General features: G+C 36.9%; 1 protein-coding gene across 1 annotated transcript in view; it reads right to left on the bottom strand.

The window, feature by feature from the left end:
- Cntn5 (contactin 5) overlaps positions 1 to 14436 on the bottom strand; it is a 1192645-nt gene extending 1178209 nt beyond the window's left edge. Inside the window, exon 1 of the mRNA XM_055615494.1 lies at positions 14093 to 14436. The gene's annotated coding sequence lies outside the window, so the exon portion shown is untranslated. The remainder of the gene's footprint in view (positions 1 to 14092) is intronic.
- Between the last annotated feature and the right edge of the window lie 3856 nt (positions 14437 to 18292).

The raw sequence follows: 18292 nt of genomic DNA on the forward strand, positions 1-18292 counted from the left end.
AAAAAAAAAAAAAAAAAAAAAAACTAGAACGAAATGAGACTTTTGACTTTTTTTTTTTTTCGTGCATCCTCTTGGCACCAGGAAAAAGCTTGAAAACATATATGGGCTTTTGCTTCCCTTATACTTGCTGTCTTATTTGGAACGAGTTTATCAATAGTTACAAAGAAGGGTTTGTAAGCCATTTTATACACATGCAATAGTCTATATGAAACTGTTATGCAGATACAGAAATACAGTAAAATGTTGCATTTCGAAAGATGCATGTATAGACATGTAATGGAATAGTAAATGTCAGAAAGATGGCACCTTGCAATGTGTGAAGGGTGAGAGTTGACTTTCGTCATATTCTTCATTCTTGCTAGCGATGGCAATAGGTTTTACTCATTTTATTACACAAAACATTTAATATGTTCTTATTTAGCATACATTCAAATTAACTTGACCATCGGCTGATATCACTTTCTCAATCTACTCACATGACAGATTTCTAATCTGTAGATGGTGCTTCACTTATGGTCCTCATACCATCAACAGGCTTACTAAACTCTCATGAATAACTGCTCTGTCCACTGATTCCAATTTCCTCAAGCCCTCTCCTTTAAAAAATAATCCACTTGTTATTATTGTTTTTGTGTGGTCTATGAGCTCAGTCAAAGTCAGAGGGTAACTGTAGCATCAGCCTTTACTTCCACCTTTATGTGGGCTCAAGGACTGAACTTGGGGCATCAGGTCAGGACAGCACGTGACTTACGAGCCTCTCTGAAGCCCTTACTCTCATCCTACCAAGGATTCTTCTATCGGTCAACCAGCACTTGTTTGTTCTCCTTTGTTTCCATGATTTTGAGTTATTAAAAAAAAAATCTTACTTACAATGTACCTAACAAAATATTCTCTCTCTCTCTCTCTCTCTCTCTCTCTCTCTCTCTCTCTCTCTCTTTTTGTGGTGTATTTCACTTATCATGACATCTTATACTTTTGTTGTTAATGTTAAAAACTGCCAAGCTCATCCCCCTTCCCAAACTGAATAACATGCATAGCACTTGTACAATTCAACAAAACAATAAATAAACAGATTACAAAGCAGAAAAAAGCCCTGAACTAACTTTTTTGTCCACCAAAAGGACATAACGCAGCACATAAGGCATATGGAAACATAGCTTTTGGCAGTTATTTTCTGGAAAAAAAATAATGAACCAAAATCATGAAGTATTGCTACTTCATAAGCACTGAGGTGCAAATGTGTACATAATAAGCAATGAAAGGCTTTGGCAAAGTGAAGATAAGATAATGCACTGATACACTTTTGTAGGAAATGTCCGTTCATGTAGCCAGGACTGAAAATACAAAAGAGGGCAATTAAGACCTTGAAACCAGAGTCTCATGTCACCCAAGCAGTTCCTTTCTAGGTAGGCATTTCTCCAAATAAAACCACCACAACATCAACTGTCTGCGTTCTCACATTCTTACCAGTGTTAGTTTACACTTAATAGGATACAGGATGATGAAGCAGCAGTCGACAGATTACAAATTGAATAAATAAACACATGCAACACAACATGTATCATTAGCTTTCTGCCGCTCCTTGCCAATTATACAAACAAAAATTAAGGGAAGAGGAAATGGAGACAACACTGCTTTAGTGACACATATTCATGTAATAGTCATTTCTTTCACACCCACAACACAGTAGATCACTCATGACTTATAGAAAATAAGTAAGCCATTCTTCTATAGCATTGAATCCATCGTAGGTGAATTATTAGAAGAAAAGTTCATTATGATTTATTTTTATTACTGAAAAGCATTTATATAAAATATATCTTTCAATGAGCCAGCCTTAAAATGATACCTGTGTTATTTACTCTTTGAGAAGAGAGGATGAGAAGAAGAGGAGTGGATTTACAGGCTTTTTTCTTTTCTCCATGTGACATAAAAATTGAATTCTCCTGGAGTGTTTGAGTTAGAACGGTGAAACAGTGCCTAACAAAGTCTTTCCTTCAGATTAAAAGGAAATTTGCCTTAAATAGCAATTTTATTCAATAATTAGTCAGCTGCAAAAATTCACATTTCAAAAGATAATTAATAGTAGAAATACACAGGGATTCTTCTTAATTAAAAATAAAAGTATTGGTGTGACTTGTAATGTAGAGCTGGTCATGGAAAGGTCCTGTGGTAGTCATAATAGAATGAGAAAATAGGACATAGGCCTCACCCCTTTTCTATCTACATACCGTCTCAGCATTGGTATTCTTACCTTTAACATACAGTTTTAAAATGCTCAAACTAGAAAAAAATGACATATTTTTATCTTTAAAATTATCTCATAAGACAAACTCACTAGAAATGCAACTTTGTTTTGGCTAAAATAACAATTATGAGGACATTTTTAATAACTCATGACAAGAATACGTACTTAATCCTTGCTGAAGATAATAAAATTGCCTTCTTTAGTTCCCTCTCCTATCTGAATTTAGTTTTTTTTATTCCTTTCATTCCAACAGCCACATATCCTATAAAGCTTTATAATTGTTTGAAATAGATTACTTGTGTTTGTTTCTACTACTCCTTTTTGTTTTATAGTCTAATTAGTTATTGAATATTTGATGAAGTGGTTGATTGGGTGTGTAGATATTATATGCCACTTAAAGTGGTATAGTATTTACCAAATAAATAAAATATGTTTGCTTTATAACTAATATTTCCAAAGTCATCAAGATAAAGCCATCATCAAACAAAATCTGGATGACAATATATTTCATTATAATCTGTAGAAAAACATTTTTTAAAATGTGTTTGTCCTCAAACAATATATTTTTTGCACTAAAATTCAGCAACTGTGTCACTATATAAAAGATCCATTTATATTTTTTATTAGTCAATTTGTCTTGTATTCCATAGTATATTCATATATTTGCTTGTATACATATAGACATGCAAAACAACTACTGAAAGAAAAGGCTATAAGTTTGAAGGAGAATAGTGAGGAATATATGGGAGTGGTAATAGGGAAGAAAGAAAAGGGAGTAATATTTTAATTATACTATAACCTTAAAAATAAAATATTAAATAGACACTGTCATAAGATTACTTTTTATATTATTAAAACCCATGTGATTGAAAAAGGAAATAATTGAATACATGAATATAGTCTTCATCATTTTTTTAATCACACAAGATTCAAAACCTTTACTTCTATTTCCAAATTAGAATAATGATGTAAATAATACTGTAAAGGAACATAAAGATCTCATTTTTCACAGTGAAACAACTAAACAACCAAAATATTAAAAATGTCCAAAGAGAAAAATCACACTAAGCCTGTCAAAAAAAATAATGAAAACCAAAGACATGACATTATCCAACTATCATGGGTAATGCACGGGACCTCATAAAAGTGGTTTAACTTTGGAAAACTAAAATGCCAGTATCCAAGTATATTTAGGTAGACTTAAATAGGTTTTACCTTTTAAAATTCTAATCTAAAACTTTGAACTTGCATGTATCTTTGTCTCACAACAAAAAAGAAGTCATCTCTGAATCTGCACAGCTGTACTGGTGTGTTTTCTGAATTTGGTGGTAAAGTGTTTCATTACTGAGGCGTTTTCTTCACTCTCATTTCATTCTTACTGTGATTACTAGACTAGGACCATTCTTCTCCCAGGAAAAGGAGGACGTTTTTGTGTCCTTAAGATAAATACACTGGAAACCAAGTTCATGCTAGTTATTGCCCTGCTCCTGTTATAAGGAACCCCCATGGAGACTGAGCAGGAAGTTTAGGTCCTCTCCATGTATGGTCCTTGTTTGATTTATCAGTCTCTGCAAGCCCTCCTGGGTCCAGATTTTCTGGCTGTGTTGGTCTCCTTGTGGAGGTGTTGACCCCTCTAGGTTTTCCTTCCTTCCTTCCTTCCTTCCTTCCTTCCTTCCTTCCTTCCTTCCTTCCTTCCTTCCTTTCTTTCTTTCTTCCTTTCTTTCTTTCTTTCCTTTTTTCTTCCTTCCTTCCTTCCTTCCTTCCTTCCTTCCTTCCTTCCTTCCTTCCTTCCTTCCTTCCTTTCTTTCTTTCTTTCTTTCTTTCTTTCTTTCTTTCTTTCTTTCTTTCTTTTTTAAGGATTTCACACTTTATTCCTAATAGCCAGAACCTGGAAACAACCCAGATGTCCCTCAACGGAGGAATGGATATAGAAATTGTGGTACATTTACCCAACGAAATACTACTCAGCAATTAAAAACAAGGAAATCATGAAATTTGCAGGCAAATGGTGGACTCTAGAAAAGATCATCCTGAGTGAGGTATCCCAGAAGCAGAAAGACACACAGGATATGTACTCACTTATAAGTGGATACTAGGCCTATAATATAGGATAAACATACTAAAATCTGTACACCTAAAAAAGCTAAGCAAGAAGGAGGACCCTTGGTAAGATGATCAATCCTCACTCAGAAAGACAAACGGGATGGACATTGGAAGAAGGAGAAAACAGGAAAGGAGACAGGAGCCTACCACAGAGGGCCTCTGAAAGACTACTCAGCAGAGTAACAAAGCAGATGCTGAGACTCTTAACCAAACTTTGGACAAAGTTCAGGGAATCTTATGAAAGAAGAGGGAGATAGTGGGACCTGGAGAGGACAGGAACTCCACAAGGAGAGCAACAGAACCAAAAAATCTGGGCATAGGGGTCTTTTCTGAGACTGATACTCCAACCAAGGACCATTCATGGATTTAACCTAGAACCCCTGCTCAGATGTAGCCTGTCTACATCTGTCTACATCTAGCCTGTCAGATGTAGGTAGTTCAGTCTCCAAGTGGGTACCCTAATAAGGGGAACAGGGACTGTTTCTGACATGAACTCATGGGCTCTCTGACCCCCCCACCCCCTAGAGGGAGCAGCCTTACCAGGTCACAGAGAAGGAAAATGCAGCCAGTACTGATGAGACCTGATAAGCTAGGGTCAGATGGGAGGGGAGAAGGACCTCCTCTATCAGTGGACTTGGAAAGGGGAATGGGAGGAGATGAGGTAGGGAGGGTGGAGTTGAGAAGAAATGAGGGAAGGGACTTCAGCTGGGATACCAAGTGAATCAACTGTAATTAACATAAAAAATAATAATTTAATTGAAAAACAATTTTCACATATATCCAAAATATGCTCAAGTATACAACAAGAACATTTTTCAACCATGTTTGTAGCAGCTTTAGTCATAATAGCCTTTTAGGTCTTTCTATCCTCCCCCCCCCTTTTTTTTTTCCATAAGGTTCCCTGAACTCTGACCAAAGTTTGGCAATGAATCTCAGCATTGATTTGCGATACCCTACTAGGTAAGGTCTATCCGAGGCCCTCTGTGGAAGGCTCTTGTCCTGTTCCCTCACTTTTACTTCCCATTTGGTGAGGTAGCATTAGTAGGCCACAGAAAAAGAGGATGCATACAGTCGTGATGAGACCTGATAGGCTAGGGTCTGATAGGAGGGGAGGAGGACCTCCCCTATCAGTGGGCTAGGGAAAGAAAATAGGGAGGTAAGAAGGAGAGAGGGAGGGTGGGACCAGGAGGAGATGAGGGAGGGGGCTACAGCCAGGATACAGAGTGAATATATTATATTAAATAATAATAATAATAATAATAATAATAATAACAATAAACAATAATAATGGAAAAATTAAAAAGAACACAAAATTAAAAACATAATAAGAAAAGATAAACACAGCGGAAAGCAGTTGTACCAAGTTCAAACCTGAACCCAACAAGCCAAAGGATCCCCTTCAGCACACCTACTGTCGCAGAGGTAGGCTTACTCTTGTATATGTTAAGGTGACTTCACCATGCTGCGCACCCCTCAGTTCTATCTTTCACCCTCCTTAGGACCTCCAAATCCAGAAAGACACTAATGACACTGCATCAAAAGTTGAGTTCCTCAAATTCAGGAACTTTAATTTTCTGAGACGTTCATAAACAGAGGGGAAAATGGCAGTTTGCTATACAATTCATAGTAATGGACAATAAGGGCTGACGTTTTGTAAAATGCCAGCATTTGTGGAGAAAGACATTATCCACTTAATTTATAACAAAATCCTACTTCTCTGGTTGTCTTTTATAAACTCCTAACTCATTCGTTGAAAGGAGTCCACTGTATTAATGAGCTTTCCCCACTGTTGTAGGCATGCGACCCCTTTGGATTTTTCCATACTCAAAAGCTAATTTTTGTCTATAATAACAAAATGGCCAAGTGTTAAAGCTTCCATCATCTGAGGAGACAGATAAAACCATCCTCACAATGGATATTTTTATTTCTTCAAAGTGCTCAGAATGGACAAGTCTCAGTGTTACCTCAGCTTGCATAGTTTCCTTTTCTTCACTCTCCCCCCAAGCCCAACTGAATTCTTTCTCCCTTCACAAACCTTTTATCTTTATTTCTGAGACATTGTGTCAAGAAAGTCAGACTGACATAGAACTTTTTGTGTTGCCAAGAATCAATCCCAATTCCTCATTCTCCTGCTTTCATGCCTTGATTTACAGGGTTACAGGCCGACACCACCACACTGGGTTTCTATAGTATTGAGGACAGAAATCACAACCTTGCGTGTGCTGTTCAACCATTCTACCAGCTGAGCTATATTTCAATCCTGCAAGCATAGATTCTTGATTTTATCCTTAAGTTGGCTTATTTCTGAATGGTTTCCCAATCTGTTTAAGACAGGAATCAAATTCCACCTCTTTGGTCTCCAAATACAAATAGCACCACACACAGTGCTAACTTTGTAAGAAATTCCTGTCTGATCACATACATACATCAGAACGGATTGAAGCACATGTTTAAAAAAATTGGCATTCCTTCTTACAGCAATCATCCTCTCACAAACCAAAAAAACCAAAACATGTTCATAGTTTTAGAGCTTAAGACTATATGTTAGATTGAGAGTTAAAGTAGTTATAAAATTTCTCTATAGGTATACCATATATTTTTAATATAGCATATGCTATAAATATGCTATATTAAAATCCTAAAATTCTCATTTTATCATTTAAATTTAAGCTTTTCGTGTATTATCAAAACCAGATGTCCACCCATGTTCATCATGTGACAATAAAGACAACAAAGAATGTTTTAGCGACTTATGTTACACAAGTCATGGATTATAGTCTAAACAAAATTCTAAAATTTAACTTCTAAATCTTCCGTGCCATTCCATTCATTTGCATTGGTAAAGTGTGCCTTAGAACAACTTAGTAATAAAATAACTTATACTCTGGGAAGTAAACACAGCAAACATAGATCTATAGCCCACATGAAGTAAACCAATATAAGGGTCTTTCCCATGGGGGAATTTCATGCAGAAAAGTTATACTTATGGACAATAGGACTAACGTTTTGTAAAATGCCAGCATTTGTGGAGAAAAAATGTTACCCACTTAATTTATAACAAAATCCTACTTCTCTGGTTGTCTTTTATAAACTCCTTACTCATTCATTGAAAGGAGCCCACTGTATTAATGAACTTTCCCCACTGTTGTAGGCATGTGATTCCTTTGGATTTTTCCATACTCAGAAGCTAATTTTTGTCTATAATAACAAAATGGCCAAGTGTTAAAGCTTCCATTGTCTGGGGAGACAGATAAAACCATCCTCACAATGGATATTTTTATTTCTTCAAAGTGCTCAGAAATGACAACAGTCTCAGTGTTACTGAGATTGGATACTTCAAAAGTATCAACTCATGTAGACTCACCCTCTAATTGTGCTTCCTCTATCTGTTGTCCTTTTATTTTTAGTGAGAACTGCTGCTGAGCACAGCAGCATGAGAGAATAGTTACAGAAGCTTCTTAAGAGAGTTTTTCTTGACTCTCCTCAGTGAGTTGAAAAGTGACAACAATCCCTTAAAAATACAAGGAGCACATGGATACAACCATAATTTTAACATAATCCACATTGCAAACTTTCATCATGTCAAAATACACAGTAATTGAACATGTCTCAAGTAGGCACTCATTCTAACATGACTAAAATAATTAAAAAACATTTCAAGAAAATAAGTCTCAAATAAATTAGTAATTCAAAGAATACCAAGGACTGCTCTTTCATTGAATGTGAAAGATGTTTTGTACTTTCTACATGAACTACTTAGAAATGTTAAGTACATGCTTAGAGTTGAAAAATCCAGGCGTAGGGCAGATATATCATCCCAATAACACCCCGTTACCTAATCTATAATGCACTTGGGTTATGAACCTCTAGATTCTTAATATTTAAAGGGAAGAAATCCCTAAAATTAAAATTAATTCACACCTACATACACAAATTCATCACAATTTGAATATTAAAGCTTCAAGACAAATCATCATTAAAATAACATTATATGACAAAGCCCCAAAATTATTAAAGCTACTATCTTCACTGTACTGAAGAATTTCTAGCATATATATTCATCTTAAAATAATTTATATTATTCAGTTAAACACTATACTGAAGACTTTTTAGCATGTATTTTCATCCTAAAATAATTTCTATTATTCAGTTGAACATAGAAGAAATTTGTTTTAGACAATGGCTAAATATATGACAGATTCATTTTTTCCACTCCTTTTTTTTGGCTTTGTAATATAAAATAAACCCTGTAATTTATACGCAACTCAACATTTGAATTTTAAAACTAAGGAGGGAGAATCCTTTCAGAGGTATGTTTTCCAGTTTGTTATCAAGCCTACAACAACCCTATCATTCCAAGGAATTCCCAGGTTGAATTTTGGTTAAACATTGATAATACATCGTATTGTCTCACCCTCATCTCCCTATTTTCTGTGTCATTAAGTCACCTGTTTGACATTTATTGTTATAATTTCTTCCCAAGTTCCTTAGATAAAATTTCAAGATTTTCTTTTACATGAGGTCACTGTTGAGTACCCCTTAAGTTTATTGACCAAAGCTGTCACATAGCATGGAAGGTTCACAACTCCCACCCTGGCCTCTCTGCCATAAGACCTCATTTAATCACCAGTACCTCCCTCCAAGGTACCATATTTACATGCTAGCGCTTTTGATCTTAAAGGCCAACATTCCTCAGATAATCAATGAAAACAAGGGCATTACATCGACTCTTCGTTAATCTAATTTGATGTCACAGCATGCTTTGGATTTAACAGAAGAAATATAGCTGGATCCTAATTACATCTTTTTTTTTTTTCTGCAAAGTTAACATGTCACCTTTTGTGTCGCTATGGACTAGACTGTGGGACAGATGTGAAAGCCGGAGCTATGCGCATATCCTTCCAATACTGAGTGACACCATTCTATATGCGCATGTCCTTCCAATTCTGTCACGTTTTCTAGTGCTCTCGGTTTGATTTTCATCTGTGACTCAAAATGTTTCTCAGTGTTTAAGAAAATAGGCAATTAAGCATCAAATAATATAATAATTTAATATTATGTTATATAAAAAAAAACTGCTCTTCAGAATTTGTCATTATAACACTGTTGGTGTAAGAGAAGAATATTTTAAAATAAGCTGTCTTGGCTGAGAAAATGAAGGCTCCAGATCCCTTATAAGGCTATAACCTGAAGTGCAATAAAATAAAATAAAATAAAATAACCACTAAATAATTATTTCACATTTTCTTCAAATTATTCTATTATCTTGAATTTGAAGAGTTATATTTCAAAATAACAAAAATAACTCAAAAGGCAAACCTGCCTGATTTAAACAGAATGTTTTATAAGTTTTCAGAAGTAACTCAGTGCAGTGGCCTAGTGAACCATGGAACAGTTAATGAAGATGAAGTGTTACCTAAACAAAAATTATTTTCGGTAATATAAGAACTGGTTTTAAAATCCTTATTGTCACTTACTGTGTCTTCTTATTAATATTAATTTTAACCAGCAGGGAGTTTGTGCATAATTTTGTAATATTAAAATCGGAGATACGATAGTATCTCAGCAAACACAGCACCATTGAAAGGGAATTCTCGTGCAAAATCACAGAGGAAATTCTAGGTGAATCCAAACAGATCTCTTACATTCTCTCACTGTTATGTTTTCATTTGCTTTAATCTAAAGAAGAACATATTTTTTAATTAAAATATACTTTCAAACATGAAGCTCAAAATCTTCAAAACTATGGATGGAATTTGATATGCTGGAAAATAAATTTCTCATAAAGTAGACCAATTATCACTTAGTTACTGTCAACATTTTGTGCCAACATGATCAGAAAAGGTAGTGATTAGAGACATTATGGGAGATGAGGAGGTATCTCTAATTCTTGTCAAGAAAATGTCTTTATTAAATCAACTCCTACTGGGGAGTCCTACGGATATGATATCAAAGCAAAATTGTTATGCTCTACCTTGACCACTTTCATCATTACCCAGGCCACAAATCAGTTCCCTATGCCTCAGATAAACTTCACAAGACTGATCATGAAGGAAACTGAAGCAGGTTCACACTTCCTAACAGGCACAGAAATTGTTAATCTCTGTTAATACAAGAACACACACATACATGAGTTGGCTGCTGTACTTCTAACAAGACTCACACAGTTTTGTTTTATATACTGAGGTGTGGACTATTTGTAACCACAAATGCCATTCATGGAACACAGATTGAATAGCATACTGAAGAAAACCAACAATTTATCAATATTATAATGGATAACACATTCACACCACTGTCTACTAGATTAAGGAAACATGTAATCATAGATATCATTTTCATAGATAGGATATTTATTAGTTTGTTTGTTTTTTTTCCTGAATTGTAAGAATGTCATTGTCTACAATGGAGGAGTAGGAACTCCTGTTCTTTGATCAGATGCTTGGCTTTCTGAGCAATGCCAAACGGCCCTCACTGCCATAGTGCTTCAGAGTATATACTCAAACACTTTGCATTTTAAGTCGTGAGATCAATAGTGATAAAAATAACCCACATTTAAGTTAGCCAAAAATATTAGTGTGTAAAACAATGTAAGTTTTATATGTAGTTTTGAAAAAACAAGTCCAGTGCATTTAACTCAGATGAGATAATTTTAAATAGATAATTTAATTATATAGCATGGATTTTTAAAAAGTGTTTCTATATAAAGCAAAGCCATTTACAATTATTCTAATAGCCACTGCATTGAAACACAATAATTTGTTTTATTGACTTATAATAGAAACCATTTATTAGAAAAGTAAGTCTCATACTAATTGTAAAAATAATATATTCTATTTATCATAACCTATTTATAATATAGATAGGAATATTCAATACTCTTAAAGAGAAGGGAGATTGGAAAAATTCATAATAGTCTTTAATCCAAATTTAAGTGTTAAGGACTTTTATGAACTTCATTACTTTTTAAAGGGAACCAGCTTCTAATGTGGACTTATTGATCACAAGGGCTCAGGAAATAGACCTGCAGGGACGTGACAGCTGAGTTTCCGACCAGCCTCACTCCCGTTCTAAAGTGCTGAAAAGTTCATGGAGCATCTTATCGTATCCTGAACACTTGTCTAGAATAATAGCATCTCAGAAACACAAAACTGGCCTACTGCAGGTCTGTATCTTTGGGAATAAAAAAGAGGGGCACATTCATGAGCTTTTGATGCCAGAGTTTGAGGAATACATAAAGGCATATATATCTTTGAAGAAAAATCACTGCCAACCTTCTAGCATTAAAATATGTTTCACATGTAATTAAAATAACAGGTAGTCAAGAATGTGTGATTGTGTGGATGAGGTAAATTGTAACCATTCAAATATTTCGGCTTTACTGAATCTTGGAACAGAACTATTGATGACATGCTTTACTTTGGTCTGTTATAAAATGTGCTGAGCATGACTCAATTGTATGGATCAGTCATCCACACTCTATCCTCATCAGGCAACTTGTCATGATTTTATTTTATTCTTTACAAAAGTGTATCTTTTGTTTTATCTTTCAGTAAAGACAAACCCACAATGCCTTTGCCAGCACATCACCCAGTTGATGTCTTCATTTGCCTAGCCCTCTGCCCTTCATGGTACCCGCTGGTCCCAATTGCTAAGTCAGCCTGACCAGCAAACCACACTACCACCTGCCACCTTGAAGGCAGTAAAGGCTTCACAAATGATCAAATACAAAGACACCTAAGGAAACACACATAACAAACAAGTTCCATCATCCACTAACTTAAATTACTAAAGTTTAACTTTAAACACATATTTGTGCACAGCAGATTTATAATGTTTAATAAATGAACAAATTCTATCTGTAAAACCTAAGTTTTTCTCTCTGATTGTTTACCCAATAGCTACTAGGTTTCAGGCCCCCTAATGGCCAAAGTAATTTTAAAAATCTTGAGAAATGTTCAGGTATATCAGACCTCCACTTAAAAATCCTACCACTCTCTATAATATACATGAACATCCTGACCTCCTGCCAAAGGGCAGCATTTAGTTCATCATTGTAATAATATTTTTTTTTATTTTTTTAACTTCTAAGCTTGCTATTTTTCTATTTACTGGCATATGGAGCCAGAGAGACGTCTACTACAGTTTTTCTTCAGTTAGTTTTCAAAGGGTTTAGGTAACGTTGAAGGGTACAGCAACCTTTACCTCTGGCATTCTCAGACTTATGCTCAACAGTCTACTGATGCTACAACCACTGCTAACATCTGATATTCCAGCTAAGAGAGACAATAAAAAAAAAAACACAAAACCTGTTTTCTATATTACATTTATTGTTTTAACTTTTGACTCAGAACTTCTACCCTTGAGTAGATTCGATTGAAATTTTGCATGATATATCCACTGTTTTAATCACTTTCTGAAATCTATTTCTATATGGTCATTTGCTGGGCTCAGGGTCTGATCAGTTTAAGACTTAGGGCTTGTGCCTCTGAAAACCTTAAATGAGAAATTTGGGAGGAACCACAGAGGAGTTGCTCTTCATTGGCCACTGACACTTTGTAAGAATCTTCTCATGTCTTAGCCTCGGTTTAGTCTTGGTATTAATCAGGATGCAGTCCTTACTAGCATGCTGTGACATTTAGAGGAAACTCAATAGGTGGGTTGCAGCCCAATAACGACCAATTACATTTACAACCTTATGTAAACTTAATTCATTGTTTTCTGATACTGCTATTTTAAGATTTGTTACTATTATCATTCTTTTTCATAGATAAGACTCAGAATCAGAGCAGAGAGCTGAAGTACCTAAGTGACTTCTTTTCACAAAAGCATATGATCTTCATATGGGCAAAGCCTTACACACAGACCACTAAGAAAGTTCTCCAAACCTGTCCTAAAATCACCATGTGAATTGTCTTACTCATGCTAATTTTACGTAAAAGTGTTCTGAAATATTAGTGTATTCTTATTGGAATTTTAAAAAAGTAAGCAACCTAAAAATGTTCAGGTTGTCATAGCAATCCTAAGCTTACTGCACATCATAATCATGGAAATTCAAACTAATATTCTCTTCCCAGTTTCTGTAGAAATAAGAATTTGGGAACATGCATTTAACAAACCTATCTGTGCACAATATATAGGGGAAAATAACTCAACATAAGTCAAGGCACCACTTCTCCCAGGTCCTCAAACTTTGCAGAACTCTGTTTGCATCTCTCCTGAATTTTACCAAGGGACTGCACTGCCAGATGCCCGGTTATTTGGTCTCTATTCTCAGATTGCTCAGTCTATGAGATGCTTAACCACGACCTGAGAACCCCATCCTATTTTTATTTTTGTATTTATTTGTTTATTTGTTTATTTATTTATTGTCTTCCTTAAATATTTTATTGCTTTGGTAAAAAGCATTTTTATCTACGCTGGTATTGCCATCCCTAAATTTACTTGCTTCTATTTTTTTTCCTCTTTTCAAGTGGCCTTATGAGACACACAAATAGGTTGTATACTTGCTTTAACTTTTCAACACAAAATCCCATCAGAGAAAAACACTGCTTACCCCTTTCTTAAGCAAGCGTCACTGAGCACTTCTTTTTTTTTTTTTTTTTTTTCTTTTTACCTTTGGCAGCACAGCTATGAAGGGTGGTTTTGCAGAAGCGACTGTGTCAAAAACCCTAAGTGACTGGGAATTGAAACGCACCATCATCAGGAACAGTCACCAGCGAAGGAATGCCAGCCACTTACCAATGAGATGCCAGCTGCCTCTGTCCATTTCGGTGACTCTTAATCCCTGTCTCCCATCCTCTTGCCCTGGGCACAGCTCCGATGGAGCAGTTTTCTTGGGTGCTCCGCAGCCTGTGGCAGAAGAGAAATCGCAGAGTTCTGAGTCCTTCACTGGGAATTCTCTGGCTTGCCCTGCCTCTCCCAGCAGAGGGGACCCAGGTGAGGCATCCTCCTAGCAGCCAGCTTTAATGGCACTTGGCTGCTGGCAAGTTGAACAGGGAGGAGTTGTTGGGAGATGCAGGCAGGTGCAGGTGGGCGCCTCCTCCCGCTGCTGCTCAGGGCTCGCGCGGATGCTCCAATGCGTCCACGCGCCCCGCGCCGCGCGCCCTGACTGGCTAGGTCCCTCCCTGAGCGGCCCGCGCCCCTCCCGCTCAGCGCTGTCACCGTCGCCAGGCGCCTCGCTGCCTCTCGCTGCAAAGGCTCATTTAGCACGTCCCTGCCTGTAAAAGACTGTGTGTCTCAAGCAGGGCTTTGGATTTCTTTCTCTTTTACGTGGTACTCCACTCACATCACTCGCCAACCGGTTTCCTCCCCATCTTGCTCTCCAAAGTCACTAAGACCATTCCGTTTCCCCTACCTGGCCACCTCTGGGTCTTTACAGTGACAGCGAACGTGCTAGCTGAAGGATGCACTAGGAGCTGGCAGATTCCTGGTCCCTTCCTCCCTTGGCCTGCTGCTGTCCCTGCTGATCGCCAGGATGTGTTGATAGCTCAAACAAGCAGAGGCTCAGACCCAGCGCGCACTTTTGTGGACTCCAGAGGGGAACTGGCACTTGGGAGAGTGTGATCAGGTTCTAACTGGGAGGCAATTGTCTTCTGTGTATACCTGCCAGTTTTATCTAAGGGCATCGGGGTTGACACTGTGGTATTTGTCGTTGACAGTAGTGGGGTGACAGTGATCGTGGTGGATTGGAGTCAGTTTCTGAAACTGAAAAAAATAGCAGTTTGTTGTTGTTGCTTTTTGTTTTGTTTTGGTTTGGTTTTCTGATTTTTTTTTTTTTTGACACAATGATCGTGGTTAGAAAAATAGCCCACGTAGTATATCTGAGTGGCAGGTTTCGTGTAATTTTTCTCCTATTTTTTTCATCTTTCCCTCTGTCTTTGAGTGCTCCAGCTTCATGTGTGTGGTAGGAATCGAGTGTTTGTGAAATAAATTCTGTTACATGCATTTTGCCTCCAACGCCATGTGGCTTGCACCTGTGCGTGACAAGGGTGGAAGCCACACATACTTTTTTCCCTGCCAGGCTGTCTACACTCTGCATGAGCCTCGGGCTGCACCTGTACCGAGAGGTACATCCCATTCACATGTGTGTTCAGCCTGTGTTCAGCTGGATGCATGGCTTTGGTCCCCAGTGGGCTCCGAGAGGCTGTAATTGGCAAGGCTCACAGAGCCTGCAGCTGGAAGCCAAGACACCGCTAGAGCTCTCTGCTCCCGTTCTTATAGCTTCCCTGGTAATTAAAATTAGTCGTTTTCCTGGTCCTTGGCTCTTCTCACATGCTATACAAACACCACGGCTGCTTTGAATGGCCACCCTCAGGATCTACAGGGGCTTCCTTCTCCACAGCAAAGACAATTAATGTGTGTTTGCATTTAATGCTTCTCCACCCTTCCATACTTTTTATTTTCTTGTTCCCACTTTCCAGTAATTAGTTTATTTTCCTTATGTGTTAGCTGAGGGATTGTTGGAGAGAGGCAAGTTTTCTGGGCGGCTTCACTGCTATGCTGGCCCCATGCCTACAGCAGGCTGTTGGTTAAGGGAGAGAATCACTAGAGCTTTATAAGCTCTTTAAATATATTGCAAAATAGATTCAGAGCCTAAGAGCTTTAAAACTTTTTTTAATTGTACAATGAGGTTTTGTTTTTAGAAGTTAGTTGTAATTCAGGTTTCAGAAACTAAGCCTGCTGATATTTCAATGCTACGTACTATGGATGATTTATTACCTTTTTACCTAATTTTTTGAATCATGAAATTTAAAAAATTTTGTATATTTTCTTTCAACTAGGCCTGATCCAGAAAAGATTAAAGTTGACTTCTAGATTTAGTCACTAAAATAGTGAATAATGAATGTTGCCCAATAAATCAAGGTACAAGGTGAAGAAACACTAGAAAAGATGAGATGTGGTAAGGACAGAAAGGAGGGTGATGAGAAATTTCAATCTGTCTTTTCTTACAAAACAAACAAACAAAACAACAACAACAACAACAAAAAACATAGTTTATCACACATTACCAGACACCAGTGGGGAGACGGCTGTAAGACCAGCCATGAAGCTCAAGGTGCACTCTCACAGTTAATCAATATAAATAAGAAAATCTGCCTCTCAAAAGACAAAGGTGAGACAGATGTGGTTGTGCGCACCTGTGTCCTGACACTCAAGGATCTGAAGCATGAGATGTGTAAATTTGGGTCCAACCTGCCCTGCGCAGCTAGGCAATTCTCAAATCAATCAATTAAACAAATAACAAGAAGAGCATAGATGGATGGAATCTTGTGCCCTTTAAACTAAATAACATTGTGAGACATGGTGTAAGTTCTTTTTAACATAATGTGACAGTGTGAGATGAGATTGTATTCTCCCCCTTTGAGGTTGTCTGATAATTTGTGAATGAGAAAGATCTGGGCGTTTCATTAATTAGAGACAATGAGGTCTACTTCTGTTAGTTTAAACCGAGAAAGGCAGCTTTGAGTGACTACTTGGGACTGACAGTTAGTCTGCTTCATTTCTTCAGAACCTAGAGTGTCTACTCTGTTTTTTTGTTTGTTTGTTTGTTTGTTTGTTTTTGCTTCTTTTATCACTTATAAGGTTTTACATATATATATATTCATATATATATACATTCATATATGTATATATACATACAAAACCACACATATTAATTTGTCTGTCTGAAATAAAGCTTAAAATTTTGGTATCATGGAGCCTATTTTGTGCTGTCTATTCTAGAAATTTTCTTGGAAAGTGAAGGTAATGTACACCATGGTTATTCTTACATTCTGTCATAGCCACAGGGCTGGAATATAAGTAAAGGGAAACAGTGGTGCTTAAAAATAAGACAATTTTCCCTTGCATGAAGGAAGACAAACTAACTGATACTTTTGGAGCACTTATCAAACATGCTCATAAATACTATCACTGTGATTTTTTTTTTTTTTTGTATTCCTATCATGTGCAAATGGCATTTTTAAAATTATGGTCTTGACTTAAGATGTCCATTTAAAAGGCATGAAACATTGCATGCCTTTTTATAAACCCTAGTGCTGCTGACTTAATAAAATGTTATTAAAACATCACATCTCTGTCTGATAGGGTCGGCAACATTTTGGAGGGATCAACCAGTGATAAAATATTGTTTGTGAAAGGGCTTTAGTGTTTCATTAGTGAAGCTTTATAAAGCCACCCATATAGTGCCTCCATCTAGCTGTCATGTTGCTTTTCTGATCTTGCTCTCTAACTGCCTTTGTGTAAATGTCTGAATCTTTTTGCCTCCTGGTCCCCAGTGAGTGAGCAAGCAGATGCAGGGCAGATGCGGCCATTCTGTTATGCCTAAGCTCTTGTCTTGTTTGTGCTGAAGATTACTTTGTGTACATAACACCTTCCTTTATCGCTCCTTACATTGCACTTGCTTATGTGAGGCTCTGTTTCTGTTCAATGATCATCATTATTATTATATCTTATCAAAGAGCACTACCCCAAATTGGCAGCTAGCAGATTTATGGAATCAGGTAGGCGCACTGGTCCACCAGCTTTGCCCCCATGGGTAGTTTTCTATTTGCATTGTCAATGTGGTTCTTCTCATCTTCTGAGTAATGTTGTTAGTCAAAGTGAAGGACAGACATAGTTAAAGAGAAATACGGTTTAGAAAAAAAAAGTTGGATTTACAGAAACACTGTCAGTAATTGTAATTGAAACACAAACAACTGAGGCAACATTTATTTGAAATGAGCAAATATTCAGGCTTTTGATTTTTGTTTAGGTTTATAAAATCAGCTGTCCTACTAAACTGAGCTGATTTTTGGAAGCAGAATAGACAAATCTTAATCAGACTTTGAGAGTCTGTCGATTTAATTAGCAGCTGCTTCAGCAATGGCAGCAAAGGGAAATGCCTATTCTGTAAAAGTCCACACACCAGTTACAACAGCACCAGTAAAGGTGTGATGG

Source organism: Psammomys obesus, unplaced genomic scaffold, assembly GCF_907164565.1.
Source record: "Psammomys obesus unplaced genomic scaffold, mPsaObe1.curated_primary_1811, whole genome shotgun sequence".
In the NCBI taxonomy this organism is placed as follows: Eukaryota; Metazoa; Chordata; class Mammalia; order Rodentia; family Muridae; genus Psammomys; species Psammomys obesus.